This window comes from Choloepus didactylus, chromosome 2 (assembly GCF_015220235.1).
Source record: "Choloepus didactylus isolate mChoDid1 chromosome 2, mChoDid1.pri, whole genome shotgun sequence".
Lineage (NCBI taxonomy): Eukaryota > Metazoa > Chordata > Mammalia > Pilosa > Megalonychidae > Choloepus > Choloepus didactylus.
In genome coordinates, this window is record NC_051308.1 from 241,883,742 (window position 1) to 241,897,211 (window position 13,470).

Sequence of the window (13,470 nt, forward strand, 5' to 3'; positions counted from 1 at the left end):
CTTATTATTGCTGCACCATATTTCACAGTTAATACTAAACAGCTAGTTTAACCCAGTCACACTAAACAGAATTCAACATATTATTTATCTAAGCATATATTCTTCAGGCAAACCTTTTATATTAAGTGAGTGCCCATTACAGATGAGAATTTGCTGTTGTTACGCAAACTTTCCTGTTCCATCAGCAAACGGATTGGATTAACAATGGGAACAAGCCCCAGTACCTGCCTTTCCTGGTTCCTTTCCCCACTTCATCAGTTTAGAAATTTCAAGGATACAGCATCTACCAAATCCTTTAAGAAGAAAGGCATTGTGAATGTTACTAACACTCAACAAGGCGTTTGCCTTGAGCCATTTTTTAACTAGTGGTAAGATTTTCAGCTTTCAGGATATGTCACTTCACCAAATCCCAAACCTAACCACTTATCATCAACTCCTCAGCTACTATGCTAAACCAAGCCCTATCATCTCTCACCTAGATTACTACACAGCCTCTTAACCAGTTGGTCTCCCCACTTACAACCTGTCAGAAGTCTAACTTTTTCACAGCAGCCAGAGGGATCTTTTTAAAAAGGAAATCAGATCCTACACCCCTGATCCAAACCCTCCAATAACATCACATCACACTTAGAATAAAAGCAAGAGGTGTGGCCAGGATTTGCAGGGACTATCCAACCAGTCTCTGCCTCAGTCAGACCTCACCTCCTCCTGCTCTCCCCAAGCGTTCTACAGTTCTTTGAGCACACCAACATGCCCCCACCTTGGGACTTTTGCACTTACTGTTCCATCTCCCTGGAATACTCTATCTCCAGATCTTACATGGCTAGGTCCTTAGCCTGTTCAAGGCTTTACCAAAATATCACCTCTTCAGACAAGCCTTCCCTAAATACTCTACTTAAAACAGTACCCCCATACACCCCATCAGTGTCTGTTCCCTTGTCTAAGCATTACAGTTGCCTCATTTTATACTTTGCTTAATCTGAAAAAGAATGGAGGTAAGGCAGTGGGATACAATATTTAAAGTGCTGAAAGCAAAAACCTGCCAACTGTATCTATACCAGCAAATATACAGAATTCTGCATCAGCAAAACTGTCTTTCAAAAATGAGGGAGGAATTGAGACACCCCAGATAAACAAAAGCTAAGGGACTTCATCACTTGACAAGCCCTACAAGAAATGTTAAAGGAAGTTCTGCTGTTTGAAAGGAAAGGACCATAGAAAATTGAACAAAGCCACATGAAGAAATAAAAATCTACAGTAAAGATAATAACATGGATAAGTATAAACACCACTACTATTATATTTTTATTTGTAACTCTACTTTTTTACTTCCTACAGGATCTAAAAGGCAAATGTATAAAATGTAATGATAAATCAATGGTTTAGGACTCATAACATATAATTATATAATTTATGACAAGGAACTACATAAAGGTGGGAGGATAGATGGGGTAAGAGAACATAATTTGTGTATGCTATTGAAGTTAAGTTGGTACCTAAAGAAAAAAGATTTAGAAATTTAAGATGTTAAATTTAAGCCCCATGGTAACCACAAAGAAAAGATCAGAGAATATGCAAACTCACAGAGACAGAAAGTAGAGTACAGGTTATTAGGGGTAGGGACAGGAGCAATGGGGAGTTAATACAAAATGAGTATAGGGCTTCTGTTTGGGATGAAAGGAAAGTTCTAGCAATGAATAACAGTGAGGGTACTGAAGCTCTGCGAATGTGATTAATCCCACTGAATGGTATGCTCAAGCGGGGCTAAAATGGGAAGAGTTAGTTTGTATAAATATTTTCACAATTAAAAAAAGGAAGAGAATCTAAAGAGGTAATGACAATTAAATGCAATACACGACACTAGATGAGATCTAAGAATGGAGAAGAAAAAGCTCAAAAGGACATAATTGGAAAGTAAGAAAAAATTGGAATATAGAATGTAAGCTTTATATCAATGTTAAATTTCTTGAACTTGATAACTGCACTTAAGGTGACTGCATAAGTGAATTCCTTGTTCTAGGAAATGTACATGGAAGTCAAGGAGTATGATATACACAACATGCCTCAAATGTTCAGAAAACAGACAAATAGAAAGATAAAGTAGTTACATCGATAGAATAATATGGCAAAGGTGGCAAAATATTAAAATGGTGGATCTGGGAGGTTGGGGTATTCCGGAGTTCTCTGTTAAGGGGTTTGTATTATTTTTGCAACTATCCTGTAAGTCTGAAATCATTTCAAAATAAAAAGCTAAAAAAATGAAATCTACACGCAAAAATAAATGCTAATTTACAGGCCACTCACTATGAAGGTAGACAAAATAAACAAAACATCCACACACCCTCACCTTTTTAAAAACATAAATGTGTGCACTGCTGTGTAGTTCTCCTTTACCATTTTTAATTCAAAAGCATTAAAAGGAAGTGCTGCATGTATAAGAACGTTTGTGGTAGTAGTATCAGAGTAGAAAAATAAAATAATAGGAATAACCTAAATACCCAGTAATAAGGAAATACGGGAATACATATTTTAAATAATATTATGCAACCATAATAAATAATAGTAACATTAATGAGGCCAAAGAAGAAAAGTGATAAGATGTTAAGTTTGAAACTATGATTACGACAACAAAAATTGTTGGGGACGATTAAGGTAGCATGTATAAAATCCACCCTCAGCGATGCCGGAGATGTGCAACATGACAGCTGGGGCTGATGTAACAACAGTTTAAGTTGCCCTCAGCCTTCTATGGAAGTGATAGCCGTTTGCGCCTAAGATTCACATCTAGGGTGCTAGCTTTACTACCTGCCTTCTACCCGGCAACAGCATCTACCAATCCTGTGCTAGCCTTACATCTGCCATCCGCCCTAGCAACAGCAGCAGCCAATCCTAGGCCGCCACCCGTTCGTACTAGCCACTCCCTCTACCTTAGGGTATATATACCCTGCCTCTTCAATAAAGTTTTGCAGCTTGATCAGAAACCTGTCTTGCTGTCATTCCTCGTGTCTCTTGGCCCATACCATTCCTCCCTCACAGGATTTGGAGCTTCCGTTGAACGTCCCGCCAGCCGGGACAAACTGGCGCCCAACGTGGGGCTCGAAGTTCTGTGAGAGACGGAACGCCGCACTCAAGGAGAGAGGTACCTCACACTCACCGCACCCGGGATCGCCGCGAATAAACTCGGTCGCGAGACAGATCCGTTCAGCAGTCAAAGAAAGAAAGAAAACCACACCAGGGATCACCGCGGGGAAGCGCGCTCGCGAGACAGATCCGTTCACCAGTTGATCAGTGCCGGCGAAAGGAAAGAAGAAGAAGAAAAGAAAGCAACAAAAGGTAAGCCCCCCCACCCTTATCATGGGACAAGGAATTTCCCAACACGAATTATATGTTAGTCAAGTTAAGCAATCACTCAAGGCACGAGGAACACGAGTTAAGAAAAAAGATCTCACGCGCTTTTTTAATTTCCTGTTACAAACCTGCCCTTGGTTCCCTCAAGAAGGTACTATAGATCACCAGTGCTGGCTAAGAGTTGGAGATTGTTTAAAAGATTATTTTCGAACCTTTGGTCCTGAAAAGGTCCCGGTTACTGCCTTTTCTTATTGGAACCTAATTAATGAAATTCTAAAAGTCCACTCTTCAGCTCCAGACGTTCAAAACCTCTGTAAATTAGGAGAGGAAGCTTTGAGAGAGCACTCTCGCCCTGCTTCAGCATGCGGCTCAGTAATTATTAACATGCCTGAATATCCTTTAAACAAAAATTCTAACAGGGATAGGCCAAATACCCCAACCAGTCAAGTCAGTTTGTCACCCGATCAGTATGAAATCAAACCAAAGGCTAAAATTTCTCCCACTTTGGAGGGACCGGAGGTTAAAATTTCTCCCTCTTTAGAAAACAACTCCCTTCCTCCGTTTCGGCCACCCCCTTATGCACCCGATTTTTTCAAACCATACTCTCATTTTTATCCAGTTATGCCCTTATCTCAGTTTCATGCTTTAGAAGAAGCCACAGAAAATCTCCGGCTACACGCCGATAATTTTAGAGAAACTTTTAAACAGGAGCGGCAGCATGCCGCCGATTTGCTCGCCGACCTCCGGTCGGCAACTCAAAGCATTGCAGCCCTTTCGCTTCCAGAAAATGCCCGCTCATCGCGCCTCCATTGTACTCGCCGCGCCTATGCTTTTCCGGTTACGCGTAGTCAGACTCGAGATTCTCAAAATGGCGTCGCCGGCTCCCAAAATGGCGCTGCCGGTTCTCAACATGGTGTCGCGGGCTCCAAAAATGGCGATTCTGGTAGCGATAGCGAGGAGAGTAATAAATCAGATTCCCCCGACTCTAGCGAAGGAGAGCAGGAGGAAGCTAGTTCCACCTCAACTGCTAAATATAAAAAACTTAGTCTAACATATCTAGAGAAATTAAAAAAGGCAGTGAGTGATTATGGCGCTACCGCTCCCTTCACGCTCGCCCTGCTGGAAAGCCTTAGTGAAAAGGAACTTATTCCTAACGATTGGTTCCAGCTAGCCAGAGCTGCCTTGTCTGGCGGTGATTTCCTGTTATGGAAATCTGATTATGAGGAGCATTGTAAAAAGTATGCCACCCGCAATGCCCGTAAGGCCACTTCTAAAACTTGGACCTTAAATAAATTTTTAGGTCAAAGTCCCTACCATCAAAGTGATAAGCAGGCTCAATTCCCCCCAGGTCTCTTAGCGCAAATACAAACGGCCGCGCTTAGAGCATGGAAAAAACTTCCACAAAAGGGCGCCGCCACTGCCTCTCTTGCTAAATTAAGACACCGCCACTGCCTCTCTTGCTAAATTAAGACAGGGGCCTGATGAGCCGTATACTGATTTCCTTAGCCGCCTGCAAAACATGGCTGAGCGCTTATTTGGGGCTAGCGAAAACGAAAGTGATTTTATTAAACACCTGGCCTATGAAAATGCTAACGCTGCCTGCCAAGCAGCAATCCGTCCCTTTCGTAATACTAGCCTTAATAATTACATAAAGCTTTGTTCTGGCATCGGGCCCACTCAAACCCTTGGAATAGCTATTGGCGCCGCTCTTCAAAATTTTGCAGCGCAGCATAAAAATTTTACGGCACAAGCAAAGCCTCCAACATGCTATAACTGTAAGCAACCAGGCCATTTCTCAAAAAATTGTCCTGTGCCGCGAATTAATTCCCCCTTACCCACTATCAACCAACCCCTATTGCCGCCCTCTATTTGTCCCCGCTGTAAAAGAGGGTTTCACTGGGCGTCTGAATGCCATTCTCAGACAGACATAAACGGCCAACCCCTTAAGCCTAAGCCTCAGGGAAACTTCCAATGGGGCCGGCCCCAGGCCCCGACCAGAACGAACCCAGGGGCAGTACGGTTTGTTCAGCCATCCCCAGTCGCAGTACCTGCGCTCCCAACCATAAACCATGCTGCTATATCTCAGACTTATGGAGAGCAACAGCAGGGAGCGCAGGAATGGACCTCTGTACCGCCTCCGAATCAATATTAACCCCAGAAAACAGTCCTCTCCTCATACCAACAGGAGTCTATGGACCTTTACCCCCTAATACTTTTGGTCTCATTCTAGGAAGAGCTAGTGTCACCCTGCGTGGAGTTCAAATCATCCCAGGTGTGCTAAATAATGACTTTAGAGGTGAAATACAAATAATCGCAGCCACCTCAAACAATATTATCTCTATTCCTTCTGGCACTCGAATAGCGCAACTTATCATACTCCCCGTTCAGCATGTTAACTCAAACTTCAAAAAGCTCCAGCGCCCTACAGAGGCCCCTGGATCTTCCGATATCTTTTGGGCACAGCCAATATCCCATAATCGGCCCATCTTACGATTAAAATTAAATGGTAAATCATTTGAAGGTATCTTAGACACAGGGGCTGACGCCACAATTATATCTTCAAATCACTGGCCTAAATCCTGGCCGCTTACAGCCGCTGCCACCTACTTACAAGGAATAGGCGAAACCACAAATCCTTTACAGAGTTCACAAACCCTAAAATGGGAGGATGAGGAAGGAAACACTGGTACAGTTATACCATATGTTATCCCCCATCTCCCCGCTAATCTATGGGGTAGAGATATCCTAACTCAAATGAAGGTTTTTATGTGCAGCCCTAGTGATACCGTCACTGCTCAAATGCTTAAAATGAATTTTCTCCCTGGCAAAGGCCTGGGCAAAATTAATCAAGGGATAAAACTGCCCATCTCTGTAACACCTAATACGGCTAGAACAGGACTTGGGTTCTCCCAAAATTTATCCTAACGGCCATTGACATTCCTGTACCCCATGCTGAAAAAATTTTCTGGAAATTTACGAAACCAGTGTGGGTTGATCAATGGCCTCTGACTCAGGAAAAGACCCTAGCGGCTATAAAGTTAGTACAGGAACAGCTTAATGCCGGACATATTGAACCTACTCAGTCCCCTTGGAACACTCCTATTTTTGTCATAAAAAAGAAATCAGGTAAATGGAGATTGTTGCAAGATTTGCGAGCTGTAAACAAAGCTATGGTACCTATGGGAGCACTGCAACCTGGCCTCCCTTCACCGGTTGCTATCCCTATTAATTTTCACAAAATAGTTATAGATTTAAAAGATTGTTTTTTCTCCATACCCCTTCACCCGGAAGATAGACAATATTTTGCTTTTAGTGTCCCTCAAATTAATTTTCAAGGCCCTATGCCTCGATTTCAATGGAAGGTTTTACCGCAAGGCATGGCTAATAGTCCAACTTTATGTCAAAAATTTGTTGCTGACGCCGTTAACCCTGTCAGACAACTATGGCCACAAATTTATATTCTCCATTATATGGGTGATATTCTATTAGCAGGCCAGGACATATCTAAACTGCATTCTTGCTTTCAGAGCCTTCTTAAACATCTAACAGCAAAAGGTCTTCAAATAGCCCCTAATAAAATACAAACTTCAGATCCCTTTTCCTATCTAGGATTCGAACTTTGGCACCAGCAAGTTTTAACACCCCGCATTCAACTGCGAATCTCCCATCTCTTAACATTAAATGACTTCCAAAAACTTTTGGGAGATATTCAATGGCTTCATCCTTATCTAAAGCTACCCACTGAAACTCTTGTGCCGCTCAATAATATTCTAAAAGGAGACGCAAACCCCTCCTCTCCCAGAAACCTAACTCCAGAAGCAATGCAGGCGCTTACCATCATAAATCAGGCTATTCAAAATCAGATTTGCTATCAAATAAGCTACCACCAGCCTTTAGTCTTTATCGTTCTTGCCACAACCCACACACCTACAGGTGTCTTCTGGCAATCTAATTTAAAATCACCAAACGGGCGAGGTCACCCATTGCTCTGGGTTCACCTCCCTGCTACTCCAACAAAGGTGCTCTCACCGTATATTTCTCTTATAGCTGCCCTCATAACTAAAGGCCGACAAACTAGTCGCCAGCTGTTTGGAAAAGACCCTGATTCCCTTATTGTCCCATACACCCAAGATCAAATCCATTGGCTTTTCCAAACCGACGACGAATGGGCTATCGCGTGCTCTTCGTTTCTGGGTGATATTCATAACCATTATCCCAGCGATCCGTTAATCCAATTTGCTAAAATCCATCAATTCACCTTCCCAAAGGTCACCAAAACAAAACCAATAAACCCTGCTGTTTTAGTCTTTACTGACGGTTCAGCAAATGGGACCGCAGCATATGTTATCCAAGGCCAGGCATTTTCCATGCCCTCTCCCTATACCTCCGCTCAACTTGTGGAGCTCTATGCAGTACTGCAGGTCTTTTCCCATCTCCAAGACCGACCTTTTAATTTGTACACTGATAGCGCGTATATAGCTCAGTCTGTACCGCTATTAGAAACAACTCCGTTTATCAAACCATCCACCAATGCAGTTCCCTTATTTTCAAAGTTACAAAAACTAATTCTTAAACGACAGCGTCCCTTTTTTATAGGACACCTCCGTGCCCACCAGCACCTGCCAGGCCCTCTAACGGAAGGCAATGCAATGGCGGATGCTGCCACCCAATTAATATGTCCTAATTTTTCTAATTCTCTAACTTTAGCTTCTCAAGCCCATGCTCAACACCACCTAAATGCAAATACCCTCCGTTTAAAATTCAATATTACGAGGGAACAAGCAAGGGAAATTGTTAAAACCTGTAAAAACTGTGTAACCCAACTGCCAGTCCCTCATTTGGGAGTTAATCCAAAAGGACTCATTCCAAATGAAATCTGGCAAATGGACGTCACCCATTTTGCCGGTTTTGGGCAACTTAAATATTATTCATGTTTGCGTTGACACATATAGTGGATTTATTCAAGCTAGTTTACAAACAGGAGAAGCTTCGAAGCATGTTATTTCTCATTTACTACACTGCTTCGCTACTTTAGGCCAACCTAAAATCATTAAAACAGACAATGGGCCTGGATATACTGGAAAAAATTTTCAAACCTTCTGTCAACAATTACAAATTAAGCATATCACGGGAATACCGTATAACCCCCAGGGGCAAGGAATGGTAGAACGAGCACATCGCACCTTAAAAAATGCCCTGTGCCGTTTAGCCGAAAGTACTCTCAATCTCACCAAACAACGACCTCGAGACCTTTTACATCACGCTCTTTTTGTTCTTAACTTCCTAACTCTGGATGATGAAGGACAATCTGCAGCTGATAGACATTGGCATCCCAGAACACAAACGCAACAAGCCACTGTTATGTGGCGTGACCCCTTAACGTCAGAATGGAATGGGCCTGACCCCGTGATTATTTGGGGACGAGGCTCTGCTTGCATATACGATCAAAAGAGGGAAGGTCCTCGCTGGCTTCCAGAACGGCTGATAAAACATATTAATTCTTCATTGCCAAAACAAACCCCTGAAACACTTCCTTCCCCTCCTCTTAATAATAACCTTTCCAGGGTAGAAGCCTCTCCCTGAGAAGAATGTCTTTCTTTTCTCTTCCAGCGCATCAATAACTCCTGCTATAACCCATCCGGAGACAGCCAGTCCGCACACAACCGGAAGTGGAGAGAAGTCCTGCTTACAGGTTTATTCCATCACTAATCACATGAATTACCACTTGAATTACTATTGGCTTTTATTAATTGGTTTTCTGGCTTTGCTGTTTGCAGCCGGATTAGCAACTGTTGCCCCAAAAAATTGGAATCCGTTAGAAAGATTCCTGCTTGCTATAACATATTTGTGCGTTGTAGGGTGTATTACTTTGCTAGCTTGTCTCCCTTAACAGGGAAGAACCTATAGCCTCTATTAGTATGGCTTTCTTATGCCTACTGCCATTTAAAGTTGCCGCCTTATATTTTCTCCTGCAAAGTGTGCATGCCACCTTCGGCAACTCCAACCCCCATCAGCCTTGGAAATGGACCTTAGCACGATGGGAAGATTCCACAGTTGTGCAAACCCAAGTTACAGCAGGATGCCCCTCCTTCCTTGTTTATGCCAGTGATCTAATTAAATGTTCAGACGGCACACCATGCCTTAACAAAGCCCAATATTACATGTGCCCGGCCTCCAACCCCAGAAAACAATATTGCAATACTCCCAACCAGTACTATTGTGCATACTGGGGGTGTGAAACATTAGCCACTAATTGGAAACCTTCCGCCCCTGATCACTACCTAACTTTAAAATGGTCCCCCCTTGGCTGCACACTCGGTAAACGCACCACCTTATCTACATTTGGTGACTCAAATTGTGAAAAATTAAATCTCACCGTACAACTCCCCACTGATAACTCTTGGTTAAACGGTCGGACATGGGGCTTTAGAATCTACTTATTTTCATCAACCGACCCAGGAAGCCTTATTCTAATAAAAAAGGAAGCAGTACAGCAAAAACCTTCTGCCATTGGACCAAATGTAGTGCTCGCGCCTCCAGCTACCCCTCCTGTCCCGAGCACGCCCAGTACAAATCTTTCCAAAATTCACCCCACTACTCCCCCTTTTATTAGCATTCCAATATTGTCGTCCTCAAGCCCGTCCATATCATTTGACAGCCCGCTTTGGCCACTACTCCAAGCCACTTTTTTCTCTCTAAACTCCTCCCAGCCTAATTTTACTCGTAGTTGTTGGCTGTGTTTCTCTGCCAAGCCTCCTTATTATGATGCTATAGCTCTTAATGTTACATTTAATACTTCTAATGAAGACAATCCTTCCCAATGCCCTTGGAATGCAAGAAAAATAGGTCTCACTATGCAATCCGTTCTTCACTCTGGGCATTGTATTGGTAATATTTCTGCCTCCTTAAAAACAGTCTGTGCACAGTCATCCTCTCCATCGCCTGGTAAATTCTATATCCCCCCGACAGGGGCAAAATGGCTGTGCTCTTCCACGGGGCTTACTCCTTGCGTATCAGCAAAAGCCCTAACTGAAACAGGGGAAATGTGCCTCTTAGTGGCTGTGTTACCCCATGTCCTCTTTCATACAGAGGAAGACCTTTATCACCACTTGGTCGCGCAGTCTCCAGCCATGCTAAGAAAGAAAAGAGAACTTGTTACGGTTGTTACTATTGCTTCTCTTTTAGGTATTACTGGCCTAGGCACCGGAATCGCCTCTATCGTTCTCCAAAACCAAGGCTTCTCCCACCTAAGAGCTGCTATAGACGAAGATTTAGCCCGCATTGAAACCTCCATTACCCATCTTGAAAAATCCCTTACGTCCCTATCGGAGGTTGTTCTCCAAAACAGGAGAGGCTTAGATCTGCTTTTCCTTAAGCAAGGAGGGCTTTGTGCTGCGCTGGGTGAGGAATGTTGCTTTTACGCTGACCATTCTGGCATAGTTAAGGATTCTATGACCAAACTTAGGGAAGGAATTGAAAATCGCAAACGTGAGCGAGAAACCCAAGGGGGTATCTCCTGGGGGCTTAATGGAATCCTCCCTTACCTCCTCCCTATATTAGGCCCCTTAATAACCATAATCCTTATAATATCTTTTGCTCCTTGGGCCATAAAAAGAATAATACAGCTAGTTAAGGATCAAATTGACTTTGCCCTAAGCAAGCCTATTCAAGTGCATTATCACCGGCTTCACCTCGCTGACCAGGGTTTGGATCCAGATCATCTGACTGCTACCCACCCTTACGGGTAAGAAACCCCCTCCTACGGGAGCAGCATATAACTCGAAAGTATGCTTCTAGCGTATGCTATGATTGGTACCGCTGGGTGCGAGGCAAAGCACTGCAAAGGAGGGCCAAAGCAACTAAAGGCCATTTTCGAGCTCCTTGAGAAATATGCCTCATTTGCATAGGGGTTTTGCTCTGCCAAAAACTCCCCTCCCCAGAAAAACAGAGCCACAAACAACTTGGGGAACGAGGCCTCTATTTCCCCCAGCAGGTTAATGCCAAAAGAGTGCTCGATCAGCATTCTTCCTCCATCCTTTTGAAAAACAAAGGGAGGAGATGTTGGGGACGATTAAGGTAGCATGTATAAAATCCACCCTCAGCGATGCCGGAGATGTGCAACATGGCCGCTAGGGCTGATGTAACAACAGTTTAAGTTGCCCTCAGCCTTCTATGGAAGTGATAGCCGTTTGCGCCTAAGATTCACATCTAGGGTGCTAGCTTTACTACCTGCCTTCTACCCGGCAACAGCATCTACCAATCCTGTGCTAGCCTTACATCTGCCATCCGCCCTAGCAACAGCAGCAGCCAATCCTAGGCCGCCACCCGTTCGTACTAGCCACTCCCTCTACCTTAGGGTATATATACCCTGCCTCTTCAATAAAGTTTTGCAGCTTGATCAGAAACCTGTCTTGCTGTCATTCCTCGTGTCTCTTGGCCCATACCATTCCTCCCTCACAGGATTTGGAGCTTCCGTTGAACGTCCCGCCGGCCGGGACAAAAAATGTCAAACATTTCCACTACACAAATATTTACTGACCACATGGTATGTGCCTGATATGCCTGGCAGATGGGGACTCAATAGCAAATAAGATTTGTCCCTGCACTCTTTGAGCTCAGAGGGCAGCAGAGGCCAGAGTCAAGAGAACTGACAAGACAGTGTGCTAAGAGATGTCATGGGCGTGTGCAGGGGCCAGAGGAGAGCATTGTGGGCATCTGGCCCTGCCTGAAGAAAGGCTTTCCAGTGAACTGATGCCTAAAGGGAGACCTGAAGTAAAAACAAGAGGTAACAAGAAGGGAAGGAGGGAAGAAGCAGAAGAAAGCGAGAGAAAATAGATAGGTATGAAACAAAGTGGGGATTTGGGGTGAGAGGCAAGAAGAGATGGAACTAAATGGTATGTACGCTATGATTTATGATTTAAAAAAACTAAAATAACATCTATATTTGGGTGGAAGCATTTCTGATAAAATTTTATGCTTTATATAATACGATACTAAATAAAAGCAAACAGTGATCCTTTACCAACCGCTGAGATTCCAAGAAGTCCATCTGATCCTGTGGCTATTCCTCCTTCCTTCAGTCTATCCTGAAGGGACAGAAGGCGGAAGCACATTTAACACACCACGCTAGCAAACACAGAACCCTTTACAAGACCTGGCCAGAGCACTTCCTATCCCCACGTTACAAATTTGGGGCCAAAAGTCCTAAGACTGACCTCCACAGTCATGGACTGCTTTACTACTTTATTACCTTAACCCCCATTCCCTTCAAGAGCCAACAGTAACTGCATGCTCAGCATTCCAAGCCTGTATCACTGCATCCACCTAGCTGCTCTCACTCTCTCCCTCCCCACAGACTCTCCGCAGGCTGGGCTCTCTTTATGCTTTTACCTACCATTCTCACTCTTGCTTCAGGCTGACTCCTGCTTGGACTGTCCTAACCTGCTCTCCCAGTCGCAGTAGCAATTCTTCAAGGCCCCATTCACCTTCTTTATGAATCCTTAGTCAATTTCTTTAACCACAATAATCTAGTTAATCTGAACTCTGACTATATTTGCTATGCTAAACAATTAAATACTTGGCTTTATTCCACTTTTGTTCTAAAATTTCTATATGATGTACTCTTGCAAGCCTTGTCTCCTCAGGTGTGAAAGACTAAAGATATTAACTTGGATTTCTTTTATATCCCACTTTCTGTCAATATTAAACTTAGAAAACACATTCAATGTCTGTTGGCTGGCTGACATATCCTACGTGGAAAGTTAAGCCAAGCAGCATTCCGTGCCAACTGTTTCTCTCTGGAGCTATTGGGTTAAGCACCAAGATTAGGACTGGTCTAAAGTGCTCTTTTGGAACAAGAAGCAGCATATATACTGATAGCACAAGATAGTTGAAGGACCCTCCCTCCAAAAAAACTAAATAAAAGAAAAAAAGATAAACGTGTTCCTAATGTGAGCAAACATCACCATACTGCAAGTCTTTCTAGCACCTTCTACATTATTTGTCAAATAGATTAGAATCCAAAAAACAAATCTATTTGGTTAATGAATAGTTTTAACAACAGTAACAGAAATGAAGGAGGTAACAGGTATGACTGACAGCTAAGAGTTTAATTAATAAAAC

At 43.3% G+C, this 13,470-nt stretch overlaps 1 protein-coding gene across 1 annotated transcript in view; it reads right to left on the minus strand.

The window, feature by feature from the left end:
• Positions 1-12,976, minus strand: part of RERE (arginine-glutamic acid dipeptide repeats) — a 771,648-nt gene extending 758,672 nt beyond the window's left edge. Inside the window, exon 1 of the mRNA XM_037828609.1 lies at positions 12,375-12,976. The gene's annotated coding sequence lies outside the window, so the exon portion shown is untranslated. The remainder of the gene's footprint in view (positions 1-12,374) is intronic.
• Between the last annotated feature and the right edge of the window lie 494 nt (positions 12,977-13,470).